At 35.3% G+C, this 11828-nt stretch overlaps 1 protein-coding gene across 1 annotated transcript in view; it reads left to right on the top strand.

The window, feature by feature from the left end:
• LOC6649888 overlaps positions 1-11828 on the top strand; it is a 36005-nt gene that overhangs the window by 21859 nt on the left and 2318 nt on the right. The window lies entirely within an intron of this gene.

Here is an 11828-nt window from a genome sequence, read left to right on the forward strand (position 1 = left end):
TCGTTGTCATGGTTGAAAGGAGTGAAAAAAGAAACTAAGTTGATAATAATCTGCCATATAACATACATACAACTCGATGGCGATGGCGACGACTTCACAATGTCGCCGGAGCTTCGAACGTGCTGTAACAGAAAAGAAATATGGCAAAAATCGTGCACAAACATAGATGTACATATAGTATGTATGCATGTGTGTGTGTGTGTACATTATACATATACGTGGAAAACTTGAAGGAAAACGTTTCCTTGAAAGGTGAATTTGAACAATTAATTTTGCTTTTTGGGCCTTAGAGAGAATGGGAATTTATTCGCTAGCCCAGAATGCGGACAACAAACGACTACAAGAGATATGAAAGATCATTATGAAGTTGATGATGATGCCAAACAAAGCTGTGGCAACAGGGTCGGAATAGGGTCTTTGGAGTAGCTGTAGCTTACAGTAAATACAGCAAAATTTTGTTAAAAACAATTAATCTTGGCTTCTAAAAGGTTTAAGTTTAAGAAAGAATTTTAGAATTTTTAATTTAAAATCATTTGATGCTTTAACTCAATCTGGAATGTTTATGGGGTTAGAATCGGTTAGTTTTGATAGTGGGAATCGATCTAAAATTCCTGTCTAGCACTTTGTAGGTTTCATTATCATTGATATCACTGTATTAATGGGACCTAAAAAATCATTTGAAAATGCAAAAATTCTACTTTGAAAAGAAACGAATCTGCGTAAGAATATTATATTTAATGGGGCCTTGTTCGTCCAGTTTATAGTCCGTACCTGGAATAGCACAAAGACGATGAAGCGCGCACTGTGACCATTCTGAGCTTGGAATTAGAGTTCTGTTGGAAAGTTGCCTCTTCTAAATGCCTTGCAATGCGGATTTCTATGGAAAGGCTATTTGATGACGCCAATAAAATGTGCTTCAAGGCAATCGATTGTTGTCGACGCAGCTCATAGTCATGCGCTTCTAATGGCCAGCAAAGCTGTTGGTATCTGTTCAAGACACAGCTGCTCATCTCAAGCCGCCACACAAGGCGAGAGAGAGGGAGAGAGAGAGAGATACAGTCCCAATCCCAATTCCAGACCTAGCCCTACAGCTGACAACTCTAGTGGCTCTTCAGATGGGGTAAAGTGCATTTCAACACATGCACAAGATAGTTTTTAGTGCACTTAATAGTGTAGTAGAAAATACTTGGAAGAAGCATCGTCTACTTTTTTTTTTGGCAGTTTGTGCTCAAGGTAAAAAGCCTAACAAGTGGGTTCCAATCTCTGACCCCAAATAAGCCCTGACCCTTATCTAATGGACCAACTTTCACCTATAGAAAAAAAGCATTCCATAATGATGACTAAAAAAAATGTGTATAGCGAATTACTTTACTAGTTTGTATAATTAAGGGAAACGGTTTCAATAGATTGTCCAGAGTTACCGAAACAAGTCTATCAATATTTAGTGCACTAGGTCACTTAACAAAGTCTGTGTTTTTTTTGGGCGTGTCGTCACAGCCTATCCCGCCTTCCTCTCCGTCTCCCATGCCGCATGTCTCTCCATTTCTTGCTAATGCCATTAAACCGTAGCCAGAGTCTCAGAGCCTGACTGACTGAAAATTTATGCACCCACGCGTCTCAGCTCACTTGTCAGACAAGAAACGCAAATGTTTTCAATACATGCCTATATACAACAACTTATGTACAGATGTTGATACATATGTTAAGTGCAACCCACTGCGAATTGTTTGTACTTTGAACGTTGCTTTTAATTACCCGAAAGGAAATAAAGAACCCAAATAATGCATACAACAATTTGTAAAAGTCAACAATAGAGACGTTAGACGAGGGGCCAGGTGAAAAATAAGCTTAAAAAGTGAACGTCTACAGGCCTAGCACCCATAGACTAACCCTACATCTATGTAGAGGTGCGATGCCTGGTCTAAGTGCAATACTTTAATCCTGCCATACAATAGATTAATTATTATTAGAAAAAAAAAACACACACACAAATGGTTTAAAACATTACAGAAATTATATCTCACCCTGCTGTCGTTTTCAGATAAATTTGTTCACTTTCAAATCGTCTACTAAAATAGTTAATTTTAGAAAAGATTGACAAATAAAATTGAAAATCAATAAGAACTGTCTCAATAGTTTTTTGCATCTATTTATATCTTTGACAAACCTTAACTAAAGATTTGATTGCAATTGTAATTGCAAAATCTCTTGATAAGTGGAATTTTTTAGCCAAATTCCATTGTGGCTATGATATAAGCCTAATATTACAATCTGATATCTGAACGATATATTTTTGATATCTGAACGATATCAGGTTGTAATAATACCGATAAAACATTACTATATTCCTAATACGATATTAAATTTTAAATTTGGAATTTGTGAACTATTTATTGCTTTTACTTATTACTTATACTACAGCTAATTGTCATGATATTACAACTTGCTTGGCAACTAGATTTAGCAACTAAAAAATATATTTTAAAGTCTTTTTTGATGATTTCCTATTTGCATAATACCTATTTTGCCTCTGATTAGAAGTTTTGGTTAAACCCTCTCTACATTTGAATCCATAATGAGGGAGATTGTAGTGTCTCCTTCGATTCGATAGATTGTAATTAAGTTTTTTTGCCCAACTTTGACATTCTACTAATTCTACTGTATGTATCTATGTATGCCTGTCCATATATGTATGTGTGTATGCATGTTGTTGGCTTTTTATTTCAATGTTTGATTTGCAAATTGCAGTTATTTATCCATATGCGCAGTCAGAGTCTTCGCAAGTCTCTTCGCCTTTTCAGACTTTTCAGACTTCTTGGTGTTTCGGTGTCAACGCTCAAACTCAAACGCAGACGGAGACGCAGACGCAGTTGCTCATGCCATTGCCAGCTGCCTCTTTTGCTGCCAGACAACTGGGCATAATAATTATGCACATGCAGTTGCAGTTCTTTTAGCTCTCAGGAATTCGGTCAAGTACCATGCCGCCCGCTGCCGCTGCCCGTTGCCGTTGCTGGCACCGTTGCTGCCACTTGGTTGCAACTGACTTTAACTCTCTGCCGGCTGTTTTATAGGATTTGATTTGTGTGACATGCTGTAAAAGCCGGCGGGTTGTGGCCAACTCTATTGACACTTTAACAAAGCTGCTGCAAGTTGTTGCATATGCATGAGATATTGTTAAACAATATGGCCCAGATCAATGCCCACATGCCAACTACTACATCAAGCCGCTTTCTACGCATTTGTTACAGTTTTTTCTCTCTCTCTCTCTCTCTTCCACATGCTTATCAATTGCCCAAAAAAAATTTAATTATTTCGCCTGTCAATTCTCCTCCAGAAACCGAGGAAAAATACAGAAGAAAACCGAAACGTAAAATATTTTTTTAATGAGGCCTTAAAAAGAAAGTCCAACACTCGTGGATCACTTTTGGAACTTCGTGCTAACATGTTTTGGTTTGTTGTTTTTGTATTTTTGTATTTTTTTTGGCCTCCACTTTGGATGACGTTGCTCATTTGTGGCCCATGTTGATTGCCCAGGCTTTGTGTAGGCTTCCGGAAGCTAAAGCTGCTCACTATATGTACATATATATATATATGTATGTTTGTGTAATTGTTTGATTTGTTGGAAAATTTTTTAGATAGCTACTGTTTGAGTTTTTCCAGTGACATTGTGACAAGTTAGTTAAAAATAGTTGCAATAATCATAATAATTGTTATTATAAAGAAACCATTATTAGATATTTTTTGGCCTCAAATAAATTGTTGAAATTATAAAGTAAATTGTGTAAACTAATTTGGAAAATTAAGATGTATTTCTTTGATTATGTGTAATATTTCTTAAAATTTTAATAGATTTATCAGGTGCTTAGATAAGACCCAAAAAAAAACGTAGAAAAATATGGCTTTACCTTTACTTACAATACTTATAAGTAGTAATTTTCTTGTTACTGGAATCGAAATTGATATTAAGCCTTAGTAACTAAGTAACTAAGAGAGCTTACTAACATTTATATCATATAACAATTTGGAATCGAGACCATACTTTAATAATTTGATGAAAATTCAAGATTTGAGAAGCATTTAACTGGCCCAAAAAACGTTTCTTAATATCAGAGATGATAAAGTTTAAACCAACTTGTCAAAAATGCTCTCAAAAGTGGGTAATTGTGTCGACTTTTTTTACCTAAATGATACAGAATCAATGTAAATGCTCATAGAAAATAAATATTAGTATACTTAAGATATTATTAATTAAATTATTTATTGTTCACTGGTTCGTTACATCTCTTAGTTAGTCTTTCTGTTTTTTGTCTATTGGTAGATTTGCGTGAAAACTTTCAGTGTCAGTTGAAATTTTTGTTTGAAATTCAATTGGCTAATTGAACAAGCTGGCAACGGAGCACCTCATTATCAAGCTATGCCACTTTCCCCTCGCAAAACTGTAAGCGGCCTGTCAACTTCATTAGATTTTATTTCAACAAGAAAATATCACTGAAAACATTAAACGCCTCTGAATAAATTCAAATTAATTGATAAATTTCAAACCGGAATGTGCGGAATAAAGAGAAATAAAAAAAACACATACACTGCAAAATTATCACAACATTTTGTGGCAATCCGAGGCAGTCAACATTTAGTTGGTCAATTTGCAGACCGAAAAGTGCAACCGTTTGAGAGCCGGTATGGCTCCAGATAAGAGAAGTGAAGGGGGGCTGGGCGGGGCGGGTGTTGCAGTATTTGTGTTTGCGCATGCGTTGCCACATTGCGCAAGTGGCTGGAACCAAGCAAACAACCAGCCAACCAGACTTACTCTGCTGGAGATGGAGCTGCAGTTTCTGAGCTGGAGCTGGGAGTTGGACCGGTCTGCTGCGTGTGCAGATTTTGTCGCTGTTTTCGCTAGGCCACCAAAACTAAAATAACTCTATTTGATGTTAACCGCCAAGGCATGCACAACTACGAAACATTTGAACTTTTTTAAAGCCGATACTCTTTTAAATCAGGGTACATACGAGTATGTTTGTAGAATGTTAAAGATCAAGTCGGATCAATATGCTGCTCAGGAATACAAGTAATTATGGTTGTTACCAACAGATCTTATCTTCTTCTATCATATAATAAATTTGTAAGTGTATACAATCTTTCTAGTAGCTTGGTTTCTTTTGTTGGTTTAGCCTGTGCCCCCTCATTAACCAACACCGTGGGGGGGTGCATGTTCAGGCTATGACATTTCATCATGCTAATCAGCATGGAGGCAAGCCAAGTCATTGGCTAATTGGACCAAATCAGATACAGAAAACATGGTTCAAATTACTTTATCTATACTGAGATATGGCTTTGAAATTGTTCAATCATTTTAGTCAAGAATCAAAGAACTATAATTCTATATTACTTAAAGATTATTCTACTAAGCCTTTTCTTGGCTTTGTTGAGGGCCAAAATTAAGGCCAACTGTGTATGTGTGCTACCTCATGGGTGATCAAATTTAATTATGCCAACATAAAGATTTTTTCTTCCCTCTAATGAGCTAAGAATTTTTTTTAATGAGGTATGTAAGGTAAACACTTAAGATTGCCTATCCAAGATATGTGTGTTTTTTAATGTTTAGCATAAAATTAATTTGCAAATATATGAGACTACAGGAAAATCATTTATGTAATGTTATTTTGCGATAATTTAAATTTGACAAGCTTACATTAAAGTTAAAATATTTTAGTTTTTTCTTAAATAACTTAAAGAATAAAGGTTTTATCTTGCCTGGTGAATAAGGCAATTCAAGAGACATTTAATTTTTGATTTGCTGCAATCTTTGGCATATAATTGCTAGCCAATTTTTGTAAAGTGTTATAGTGGAAATTAATTAGTTAATATTGGTAACAATGTATTAAAGAATAAGTGATTGCTTTTTGAGTATTTTGAACTGTTATTTATCTAAACTGAGTTTAAGGTGGTTTCCAGTTAATTAAAGCCTCTATTCATTGATCAGTTAGATCAACTAAAACTGCTTCTGTTGTCGTCCTTAGAATAAACAGAACTTTGCTAGAATATCTCTTAAATCATTAAAGGAAATATGAATAATAAATGGTTTAAAACTATAATTAGCTTGCTTTTTTAAAGGTTGATTGATTGAATTTCCCTGTCGAATGATCGAACGGTCAATGCCAAAGTCAAGTATTGAGTCAAAGTTGTCATTATCGTGTTTTCCATTTCAATTATATATCTCTTATGGTTTATCAACTGTGTGTGTTGTTATTTTTGTCATTTTACTAAGTTATTTATTTACTTGCCCTGTCTATCTCTGGCTTTATCTCACTTTATAGTATTATTATGCAAATTTTCCCTAGCTGGTGTCTGTGTGTGTGTGTGGTCTATCTAGAGAGAATTATGCATATGTCAGAGTGGGTAGATCGTTCCGTTGCCAATTTAATTTGTGACATTGTTTAAACAATTTCTAAAGTGGAGAGTATTGAGGGAATTGAGTTGATTCTTGACTTGACTCCCTGTGTGGGCCTACAATAGACTGACTGACTACAAGGAACTTGCGTATACATGAAACAATTAAACTCAACATGCATTAATGTCAAGTTATTCGCGCTGCGTCAGCAATTAAACCAATTGCCACAGGAAACAGTGGAGTGGACTTTGTGGTAGTGGTTGGGACTGCTGGTGGGTACCTCGAACAATCACCAACCAGCAAACACACACACACAAGATCGCTAACCGACAGCTCGAGTTGTAGATGTAAAATTGATTTTTATGGTCAAAGCAACAAGCCAAACAAGTTGGCTAAATCTGTGTTCTGTTTTACCAATCCAGAGTGAGTTTCTGTGACAAACACAACCAAACCAACCCAAATATAACTGCAAATGCCAGCTCTGAGGTGTTAATTTAGCCACATGCACACAGTTTTTGGCCATAATTCAACATGTGTTCATGGTTCCAGTCAATTAGTCGAATACACTTTTTTTTTTAAATTAACATCGACTCTGATCAAAAAGCATATATATTATTTTCTTATTGACTAAAGTGGTTAATAAATTTTATTTATTTCTTAGCGTCAATGTTTCAGCAATGAAATTTGTTTATGAATTGCTTAGAAAGTTTGTTTTTGGGCATAATATTTTCATTTGATTAAGAATTGATTAAGTAAAACTTTTCATATGTTAATTTCTATAGTAAGTTTTCCATTTATTTTCATAATAAGTCTCTCTCTTCCTCTCTCTAACACTCTAACAATTCGTCCCTTCACTTTCAATGTGATTTCCTGTAAAATTATGAATACACTAGCCTTATATGGAGTTAAGAACCCCAATGGTTGAGGCTTTATTGCGTTAGCTTATTGCTAACTAAGTTAAAAGTTGTAAACCAAAGTCGTATAACTCAGCGAATTCGTGGTTGGCTATAAATCACTTGGCCTGCAGCAGTCTAACAATAACCTACAGCATGATTTAATTGGCCAGTGGTGATTCCTTTGAACCATCATCTAGGAGTTGGCCACGTTCTCATACAAGGGCCATAGTTTACGTACCGAGACGTGAGTCTTAACATGGTCCATTCCATGTCCCACGCAGTGTCTCGACCCCCTAAGGTCAAATTCTAAAAGGATTTTTAGCATTCGCTCTTTCGAAAAAATTAAGCAAACAATTTCAATAATTTGTTTTCTTCAGCTGCATTTTAATTACTATTTTATGTCTTTTGGTTTTTGTTTTACCGTCTGTTGGCCGTTTAGTTGTTGTATAAAATTAAATACCAAATTTTTAGTGTGTCTTGCTTTGAGTTTTGTTGTTGCTTGTTGTTGCTTTGGCCAAGTGCCTCTTGTCCAGCATGAGAATCGTGACAATCATGCCAAATTCAACGGATGTTTGAGAAAACAAATGCAAAAATTGTATTTGGTTTCAGTTTCAGTTTCGGTCACTGTTTCTTTTGTGCAGTTAAAATTAAGCAATTTATCACAAAAACCAAATCAAAATCAAAAGTTACTGCTGGCTACACAAAAAGAGGTCTTTGTTGTTTTCTTTTCTTTTTGAATAAAACATTTTTTCGCTCGTTTCGTTTTTGGGTAATAATAAATTGTCATTTGACGTGTTTGCCAGCCAATTTTCAAGTTTGAAATTATTGACAATTAAAATTGCTTACTGAAACGCAATTGATGGCGTGCAGTGATGATGGGAAAGTGGGCAAGAGGGGGAGGGGTGGGAGACCCAGCAAGGGGTTTTAGAATTGGGCGTGCCTCTTGGTACAATTTCGCATCGGTCGGGAATCGAATATCATAAATTTATCGAGTTCATGAACTTTTGTGCCTAACAAAATGTTCAATTTTGTTGTTGTTGCTGTTGCTGTTGTGGGTGTGGGAGTGTGTGTGTGTGTGTGTGTGAAAAACAATAAATTAAATTTGAACTCGTAATAACCATTTTAATTTTGAAGGTGAGCCCCAATCTTATAAGAAATTTTTAGTAAAGTTCATAGACAATTTATGAGAGACTGAATGCCCTACAATTTCATAATCCTTAACCCATTAATCAAGATGTCTATAAATTACGTTCTAGATCGATCTAGAAAATGCCTTGCTTAATTTTTCAAAATGTCACGCAATGGTTAAACTATTAACTTGATTTGGCTTCTAAATATCATTTTTGACCTCAAAATAATTAAGGATATATACTTTTATATATTCATATTGTAATGGCATCTTATAAAGTTGACAAATTTCTCAAAATTCCATTGGATAATATTACATATGATTTTTATAATTTTGGAATATTTTTACCCTATAGTGTGAACCTTCGTTATTGACTGGATTGTTTACCTCAAATATAAATAAAATAAACTGTTAAACAAATTTGCTCCAGGACTTCTAGATGATAATATTTTTGAAAAAAACCAATGAATCTCTCAAAAAAAAACTTTAAAGAATGTATTTAAGTTATATGTTCTAGCTCTAGTAAGCTAGTGTGACTAAATGACTAAATGCTAAATTTAATAATTAAAAATGTAATATTATAAAGGGTTTAATAAGTTTGACGTTTCAATTAGGAAAACTGCGGTATTTCAAGATGCTTTTCCTTAAGCGCTATTCTTGTGATATTCGAGTTTCTTGACTTGCTTCCAAAATATCCAAAAATATTAATATTGATCAATATATTTGTTAAAACAATTATGCTACTGCAATTCTAGATTCAATCATATACGTATATCCATTTTCTACATACCTATATTATATTATATTATACCTACCATGTTTCATACAATTTGTTAAAATTAACATATAATTTGTTAACTTTATACCCTTTCTTTACAGGGCACCTGACAGTCGGCTTGACAGAAATTTAATGTACACAATTTCATTGTGCCTTTTCTGTCGATTGCCCTTTTTCTCGGATCCGCCCATGTTGAATTTTTAAAATTGTTGCTTTTGTTGTGGTTTTTGTTTTTTAGTAAGTTAGTTGCATGTCTTGAGTGCAGTTTGCTTAGGGCGTACTTAAGTACCGTTATTTTAATAAACGCCGCTTGCTGCGCATGCGCGCAACTTGCCCCGCCGACATCAGAGCGCTTTGCCTTGCCTTTGTTCCTTTGGGGTAAAAGTTTTTCGACAGACTTTCTTTCCAACAACAAAACAAAAACATGAACAAAAACCGAACAAAAAATTAAATGGCTCATAATTAAGTAAATGTACAAGTACATATACAAAAGTCAAACTATTCGCTAATGTTGCATGATATTGTTGTTGTTAGTTCCCCCTTTTTGGAGGGGGCTAGAAGGAAACCTTCTTAACGTGTTGTCAACTAGGCACAATTTGTTTTCAGTTGAATGTTTATTTAGTTGTTGAATGCGTAGAATTTTCTTTAGCTCTTTTTTTTCTGTTTTTTTTTGTTATGCATAAACATTTATGCAAATTTCCCATTGCCTAATTGACAAACAAGATGAGTTAGTTGAGTGTTTGACTTGGACCTCACCCCATTCCCGAACACTGCGCCGCTTCTCCATTCCCCTTGCCCCCCTCAGTTGACACTCACTCACTGGCTTTATGCTGACAGTGGTCGTTCATTGTGATTGACCGGGGGAGAAGGAGGAGGAAGAGGAGGTGGCGGTGGTGCTGGGAATGGAGGTGACTCGTTGCTTGCTGATCGTTTGCCCCGATATCGAATTTGTGCTTTGACATGGAACGACCTTGAAGTTGTCGGTGGCTTTATGTTGGCTGTTTGGCTGGTTGGAAAATGATTTAATTGATCAGGGCCATAAAAATGACGCTTTACCTTTAGATCCGAAACACACACAATTTGCGATTGAATTGGATTGAATTGAATTAGATCTCTGTTTATGTTGTAGTTTCAAAAGGGGGGAAAGTAATTTGTTAATTTTTGTTATTGGTTTATCTTGTGTGGGCTTCGATTTTGACACGCCTATAAAGCAGATAAATATACAAAAAAAAGCGAGTATATACTTCAAACGGACGGAATATTCATTGATCTGACTCACCAGATGGTAGAAAGTTTATAAATATCTGATTTGTTGATCTGCTTCCCTTCATCTTCATCTTCATCCTTCTCTTTTGGTTGTCGTCTTCGTCTTCTTCATATTATTGTTGTTGTTGTTGTTGTAGTCATTATTAAGCTTTATAACCATCAAATTTTGTTTAATGTCTATACTTACTTATTATAGCCGCTTATTGAGTTAATCATTTAGCACAGAAATTTCACATAAAGCTGCAGAGAAATTTCCCCCAAATTGAGGAGGGGCAAGGAGAAATAGTTTTAACTAAATGAGACAACTTTCTGATTTCAATTAATCTGCAAATCATACATAGATTTCTTTTATACACTGAGCAACACAATTAAGAACTTTCTTTCTTTCTTTCGTTCTTGACATTGAAGTTATAATGATAATAATAAAATGGGAAATATTTCAATTAAGTTAAGTAAGAAAGTTGTAAGCAACTTTCATTGTTAAAACAAGATGTGAAGACTTGGTTAAAGTTTATAATAATATTTCTAAGTCACATTTTAATATTCCTGCTAGAATTTGTTGTGCATTTATTTTATTGTCTTCTCTAAAGTTTTGCATTAAAATATTATTCCAAATTCAATTTGATTCGATTTCAATAGCTTCTACCTTTATTTTCTTTTTTTGCTGTCTGTGTGTAGAAATTGAGCCAATCGAGCAATCGAAGATCATTATTTATATCAATCTGATCAGATGTCTGTAGGGACTGTAATTTCAGTCCATTTACATGATCAACTCAAAGAAGAACATAAACGCAGGCAGGCACAGAAACAACAGCAACAACAACAAGAACAACAACTGACAGGCGAATAAAACCAATCTTCCATTTAATAACCAATTATCATTGATCAACTGCACGCCCAGCACAGCCCACTGGGACCCACTGCTGCATGCCTGGCGACAGACACAATGGCAATGGTAAGATGGAGACACAGAAACCCACAGACGATCACAATATCAATTACGAATTACGTCTGATTATCTGCAGAAACTTGAGTTCGACTTGAGTATGGTTGAGATTCTTCTTGCATGGGAATTGGCCATGGCCAAGGTAAACTTCAATGGCAATTGTCGGCGGCGGCATCGCTCGGGGGGGCTGCTGGCTGGCTGGCTGCTCTGTGTCTGATTAGCGCATAAACAAGTTAATGCAATTGCCAATCGGAAGGAGGCACCAGAGCAACTGAATCAGACGCCGCCGCCAATATTCAGCTACATGTTGCTATGTTTTTTTCCTCTCCTCGTACTCCTCCTCTTTCATGGACTTCATGTGTCTAAAAAAAAGGAAAGAAAAAACACTTTTGTCCAAGATAAATGGGCCAAGCTGCTGAAACTGT

This window comes from Drosophila willistoni, chromosome 3R (genome assembly GCF_018902025.1).
Source record: "Drosophila willistoni isolate 14030-0811.24 chromosome 3R, UCI_dwil_1.1, whole genome shotgun sequence".
Classification (NCBI taxonomy): Eukaryota; Metazoa; Arthropoda; class Insecta; order Diptera; family Drosophilidae; genus Drosophila; species Drosophila willistoni.